This window comes from Corvus hawaiiensis, chromosome 17 (assembly GCF_020740725.1).
Source record: "Corvus hawaiiensis isolate bCorHaw1 chromosome 17, bCorHaw1.pri.cur, whole genome shotgun sequence".
NCBI classification, from domain to species: domain Eukaryota; kingdom Metazoa; phylum Chordata; class Aves; order Passeriformes; family Corvidae; genus Corvus; species Corvus hawaiiensis.
In genome coordinates, this window is record NC_063229.1 from 5590130 (window position 1) to 5596783 (window position 6654).

The following is a 6654-nucleotide window of genomic DNA, read 5'->3' on the forward strand; positions in this document are numbered from 1 at the left end:
AGTCTTGGCTGGAGCTGTGGTCTGTCCCACAGGGAAGGGAGGCAGAGAGGGGCTGAGACCCTCCTGCTTCATGGACAGACCCGACCAATGCCACCAGGCTCGAGTCATTGCAGCCATGACCCTCCTTTCTGGTAGCCACCAGCTGCTAAAATCCCCAGAGCACCCCATAATCTGGGTCTCTTTCTAAAGTCATCCCCAGTGTTTAACCCCACGGTGGGAAATGCGCATTCCCATCCCTGCAGGGGAGGAGGGGGGTGCTGGGGACAGAGATGCCCCAGGAGGAGACAGGATGGGGCTCCTCAGGGGCAAAACACTATTTGCACCCCGTTCCCACCCAAGCTGGAGCTTTTTATCCTCCACAGCAAGCCAAGCAGGACTGGGAATTTTCCCTCTCCTCTTGTCATGCCTTTGGTCCACGGAGCATCCTAGAGCTCCACAGATCTTATGTTGCTCCGGGGTTTAAGGCAGATTCTCGCTGCCTGATTCAAGGGATGTGGAAATCAGCATAAAATGGGATTTAGAGAGCAAAGCTGTTACTAGGGATAACTGAGAGAAGAACAGGGGATGTCTGCGGGAGCCAAGGACCCTGCCCGGCTGCACACCGTGCTGCTGCCTTCCCACACCCGTGTCACGAGTATTTAGAGAAGGAAGAGGCATCCAGGAAAGAAATTCCGCTTGCCCGTGGGGCCGAGCATCCCTTCTGCCCCGGTGTCCCTGCTCAGCTCTCCCTGGGGCCACAGGGACCTAAGCCCCGGCTCCTGCCGGAGGAGAGCAGGGAAGGACCTGGCACGGATAGGCTTTTTTCTCTCAATGGCATCGATTATTTCTGTAATCAGCACCTCGTTGCCGAAACTGAACATCCATTATTACAGGATTCTAAAACAAAAATAACCCAAGGGAAGGAAAAAGATGTAATTTAGACACCGCCGCTCCTGAGCCGTGCGCGTTGGGTCAGTGCCATCTAGAGGCAGCAAACCAGTCCAAAACGCCCAAAAACACCCACATCCCAGGGTTCTCCCGATGTTTGGAGACCTTGTGGCCCCAGAATGTTGGGAAGGGACATCAGAGGGGATGCTCTGTCCCGTCCCGGTGGTGCAGAGCCACAGGTCCTGGCTGCTGCCCCATCGCACCGCGGTGGGAGCCACACCGCAAGCAGCACCGCATCCCACATGCCAGCACCGCATCCCACATGCCAGCACCGCATCCCGCATCCCGGCACAGCACCGGGGGCAGCCGCACCCCCCGGGATGGAGGCACAGCCGAACGTGCTCGCCGCTCGCAGGCAGCCGCTATTAATATGCGTGGAGCTGTATTAATAGAGCTGCTAAACACCGCCGCGGGCCACAGGAACAGTTCAGCGCTTCGTTTTCATCCCAAATTAGACTGGAACAGCCAAACAGGAGCATTTTTTACTTTTTTTTTTTCACTGATGGAAAGTTCAGGAAAAAAAATATCGAATGAGAAAATGAGGGATGAGCAAGTGCCACACCATTGCCGTCAGTGGGATCCGGGCTGGGGGTGTAGCTGCCTGTGCTGCCCTGCCTCGTGCTCGTGCACTTTTAGGGCACCTTATTTCAGTGTGACAAACCTGCCCACAGGACCCAGCTGGCCCTGAAATGGCTGCAGACACCCCCGGGGTTTATGGCTGGTCTGCAGACAAGGCCAGGACAGAGCTTGTAACAGCTTCCTAACTGAGACTAAATCCTTGCCATCATCCAGCCCAAAGAAGCCTTTGGCACAACCCCGGTGGTCCCTGCTCCCATCCCCCCAGGAGCAGCGAAGATCTTCAAAAGCATCTCCCCTGTACAAACCTTTCCATTCACTTCTGTTCACTTCCTTTTTACCCCAAAAAAAAAAAAAAAATTTCTCCTCATCATATTTAAGAGCAAAGAGCCTGCATAATGAAAGAATAAAATTGCCTCCTGTCCCTGGAAACGCTGTCCTATTTTGCAGTGATTTACTCACTGTATTTGCATACTGCCCATTCCTGGCTAAAGACTCAGGGGGACAATTTCCAAACACTTTCTAATCTTGCACGGCGCCTGCACGCAGTGTTGTCATTTCCTGACAACCCCCAGAGTGGCTGCATCTGGCAAGCTCCACTTTTGCTCCCTTTTATTGATATTATTTCATATTTCCACTGCTGGCTTGCCCGCTGCCAGGCCCTGCCATGCTGGGTGCTGCACTAATGAGAAGTGGAACATTGCTGCATGAATCAAGTGGTGCTCACATGAGAAATTGGCTATTAAGACCCATCATAAGGGCATCATGGGCTTTGCTGAGTTTTCTTTCCCATGCTCCCTGTTGGGGTGTCAGGAATTGCTGTTCCTCTTCTCCCCTGGGCTTTGCAGTGGAGGTTTCCCAGGACTGGGTCTCCCCAAAACACCTAGACATCCCAAGATGGTACCTATCTACTGGCACCTATTGATGAAAAGCAATGGGTCAGCCCATGCAACCCCAAATTATGCACTATACACCCCAGGCTGTCTCTCAGGGGAAGTACGGGACCACCAAGTGTCTTTGGGGCTGGGAATGCAATTGGAAATCAAAAGGGTTGGGCACTCTCTAATTGCTATGGCAGGGTTTTATTAAGCAAATTATTACTGAGCAAGTAAATAAAGCAGCAGGAATCAAAGTGGCAATCAATAGGATGGTTTGATGCAGGGCAGCCTGAGCATGGCCTCGTGCAGATCCCACAGAGCTGCCAAAGCCAGTGCCAAAGCCAGAGCCGAGGGGGGACACCGCAGTGCACAGTGCTTGAGGGGACCCAAGTGGGAATTCACAGAATAAACCCTGAAAAAGAGCTAGAAGGGCACTCCTGAGAAGCATCTCAGGAGTTTCCAACCTTTTTTTATACCACTCACACACTGGCCCCACTGCAGCCCTTCCCTTCCCCCCTGTGGATCAGCAGCACAGAGCAGCACATGCCCCTTGTACGCCCTTTTTCTGCTGCCAAAAGCACCAGCAGCCCCCATCAGTGTGCTCTGCTGCAGCCCCCCTTGGCACAGGGCTGTCCCTTCCCAGCGGAGAGGGAAAGAGCCGCACTGGGAGTCCCTAATCTCCCATAAAATCTCCCGTGTTGCACTTTCCCCTCTGTGCAGATGCAGGAGCCAGCACGGAGCACTTGGAAAGCTTCCTGAGCGCTCAAAGCAAAGCTTTCCATCTCCACACCGAGCCTGCCCTGTTTGCCATGCCCAACTGGAATGCAGCATCCTTTGTGGCCAGACTGTGGCCTGGGGTTGGACACAGAGGTTTGCTGCCCTCCCCAAGTGGCTGCCCCCTCCCCAGCACAGAGCATCCCACAGTCCCGGCCACTCCCAGTGGCCTCGGGGCTCACCCAAACCCCTCTGCCAAGCACAGCACCAGGGCAACTCCCCTTGCTGTGTATTTGTGGGACTGGGGGTGATCGAATGCTGGATATTTGTTAATAGAGCACAACAGAAGTGAGAGACGCCTGCGTGCCCTGGCGGGGATAAATCCCAGGCCCAGGGGAGCGGTGATGGACATGCTGGGTGTGCTCAGGCTGCATCACTCACCAGGGGCAGCACAGCAGCGTGCCCAGGACTGAGGACATCGATTTATTGGCTTGGGAGTGTTGTTTGTGACTGACTCAGGCCCACGGGGAGCAGCCCTGCATGGGGATTTTGTCACAGCAGGGGAACGTGAGCTGGCTGTGGATGTGTTCACCCTCACAGCCCTGTGCCCAGAGAGAGCAGTTCTTTCACGCTTCCCACCTCCCTTTGTTCATTCTTGTCTCCTTTCTCCCCAGCCATGATCTGAGGGAAAGGGTCACTATTTGTCCCCTTCCATGCAAACCCAGAGTAGAGCCCTCCCTCCCCAACACACGCAGGCAGCCCTGCACTGCTTGATGCTACTGGGAAGTGTCAGTGTCCCATATGTCCCGAATTTCCTGCTGCACCAGCCCAGCTGTAATCAGCTTTGGATTACCGTAGTCTCCTAAAGTACCACACTCTGATAACATCCCTTCTGTTACTGACTCCCTAAATCTCCCCAGTCACGCAGATGGTTTCCCCCCAGCAACCCAGCACCAATTACTAGGATGGGAAAAGAACCCCAAAACAGAAAAAAAAAGTCAATAATGAGGGGAAAGCCAGACTCTGTTGCACTGAGCAGCTGGGGGCTAGTTTTTGCAGCAGCACAAAGCCAAGAGGATATGAAGTGAAATCAGACAGCAGTGAATTTAAAACTGGCCACTCCCCACAACGTGTCGTTAACTTCCAGAAGATGCTGCTGCAAATTATCTCTGAGGGCTCAGTGGTGCAGGGCTTGGGCTGATTGGAGGCTCAAATTGATGGTGAGGGGAGCCACGGCCACCTGAAGAACAAGACAAAAATTACCGTGGGGGTTTTAGGGGTTTATCCTTCAGGACACAGTCCGAGGGTTGTCTGAGCACATAAAGAATTTCCCTTTTCTCAACAGTCACCATTTTTTCCCATCCTTGTCGTGAAGCAGCAATAACTGGTCCTGTCCCAGTGCTTTGAGCAGCCTGGAGTGTACTTCTCATCTCTGATGTTCCAGCAAGTCCCCAGAGGCTCCTCACCTGAGCTCCTTTAACATCAGGATGCCCTTTGGTCTCCAGCTTTCCAGAAGGTGCCGTTTTCCAAGCAGGAAGGTGCTTTGGTGAGGAGCTGCACCCACACCAGCACAGCCCATGCACTGCAGGGTCACAGCACACAAGAGCCAGCTCCTCTCCCCATCACGGATTGGAAAGTGGAGATCCTGAAATTCAATGACTGCTGCTTTCCAGCACTTCTCCTCATTCCACTTCATTCCGGGTTTAAACAACCTTGCAGAGGGGTTTTTATCACTCTGGTTGCCTCAAGTGGTAAAACCCAGGTCACATGGGAAAGAGATGAGGCCCAAATATAACTGCAGCAGCCAGAAAACAGATACAGGTTATTAATCATTATTTAAGCCTCTATCCTCTGGGGTGCCTCCCACACCACAGCTGTGGGCCTGGGGCAGCTCTGTGAGGGGCAAACAGGCCCAGCATGGAGCAGCACAAGGAAAGCTGTCTCCCACTGACCTGGGACAAGGAGAGTGACGCTGGATGTTGTCCTTAGGGACCACATTTTGCAGCACTAATACATTTAAAAGCCCTGTGCAAAGAGCTGGGAGAGCAGGTGTTCATGGTGCAGGTGCAGGACAGTCCCAGGGGGACACTTTGGTCCCCAGTGCTGTCCAAAAAGCTTCACCGCCCACATCGCATCAGTGCCTGTGCAGCTCACAGTGAGCACCAGAGCCTGTGGGGAGGGACACATGGCAGGGCCACCGCTAGCAGAGCACAGCATGTCCCAGGAGTGCCCCTCCTGTGACCCAGCAGCGAGGGCAGGGGCAGCCAGGAACAGAGGGCTCACAGCCCAGTCAGGCACAGAGAAGGAAAAAAGAGCTGTCAGAGAGCAGTGTGAGAAACTTTGCAGGCTCTTGTTGTTATCCCTCTGCATGGCGAGTGGGGAAGGACGAAGGGAAGAGGCCGGCACCTCTGCGGGGACACAGCGGCGGCTCTCGCCATGGCACCAGGCCTCAGCATTGCCACGCACGGGGTTTTCCTCTGGGGGAGGCAGACGGGGGTTTTAAATTCTTTAACATTTTCAAAAGACCGATAAGGTAAATCCTCCAGGCCCCAAGCAAGGCTCCCACTGGACCCCACGGGAGTTTCGCCTGAATACCTCAGGATTATTATAGCCAAAATATTTCTGTGGATTCAAATCTGAGGCTTTTCGTCCACAGCCTGTAGCTGCAAGTTTTGTCAGAGAATAGTCCCGATAAAGCCTTCCTGGTTTTCCCCCCCGTTTTAATATAATTGGTATTTCTCTCGCTGTAATCCAGGCAGCTCCTTTTCTATGCCATTTCACACCAGCACTAAAGATTTACTTTTTTTCCTCATAAAAGGGAAAAATCAGTTTTTCCACCCTGTGCCTCAAATGTTCCTTTTCCACCTGAACAAGCCCCAGGTGGCCCCTCTGAGAGTGCCACATGGACCCCAAAGCTGAGTGGGAAGAGAACAGCAATCCGCGTCCTGTGGCATCTCACCCACCCCAATGGGATGGGAAACAGAGTCAGAAACAGGAGGGGATTTTGTATCCACCATCCATGTGTCAAACTGCTGCCCAGCAGAGTCTGGCCTTGTTGATGGAGGCAGGGGGCACACCTGGATGGGTCTGTGAGGCTGGGCCGCCCCAGGAGCTGCAGTGCTGGGTGAAACACCCAACCCCAAGGCTGGGGGACAGGGCAGTGACAGCTCTGAGGACTTGCTGCAGGCAGTGATCACACTCTGCCCCAGCTTCTGTGAGGTTTCAAGACAGCAGAATTAAGTCTATCCATTCGGCTTAGTGCCCTGAGCTGCTCAGCAGCTTTGCCAGCTCCGCCTGCAGGGCAAGGGGTGAGGACTGGAGAGAATGCCAGCCTGGAAAGAGATGCTGAAGCAGCATCTGGAGGAAGGATTTTCTTCTCGGTGATCTCTTTTTGGTCATCAGCATTTATGACACCTCCTCTTGGTGATGTCCTGAGAGATGCCATCACCCAGCAAAGAGGTGAAGCTTGGAAGTTTCTTTAAAAAATGCTGTGCCCATGTACAACTCCAAGGTGGTACTTCAGAGAGGTTTCAGAGGCTGTACCCTCTCTCCTAGGGAC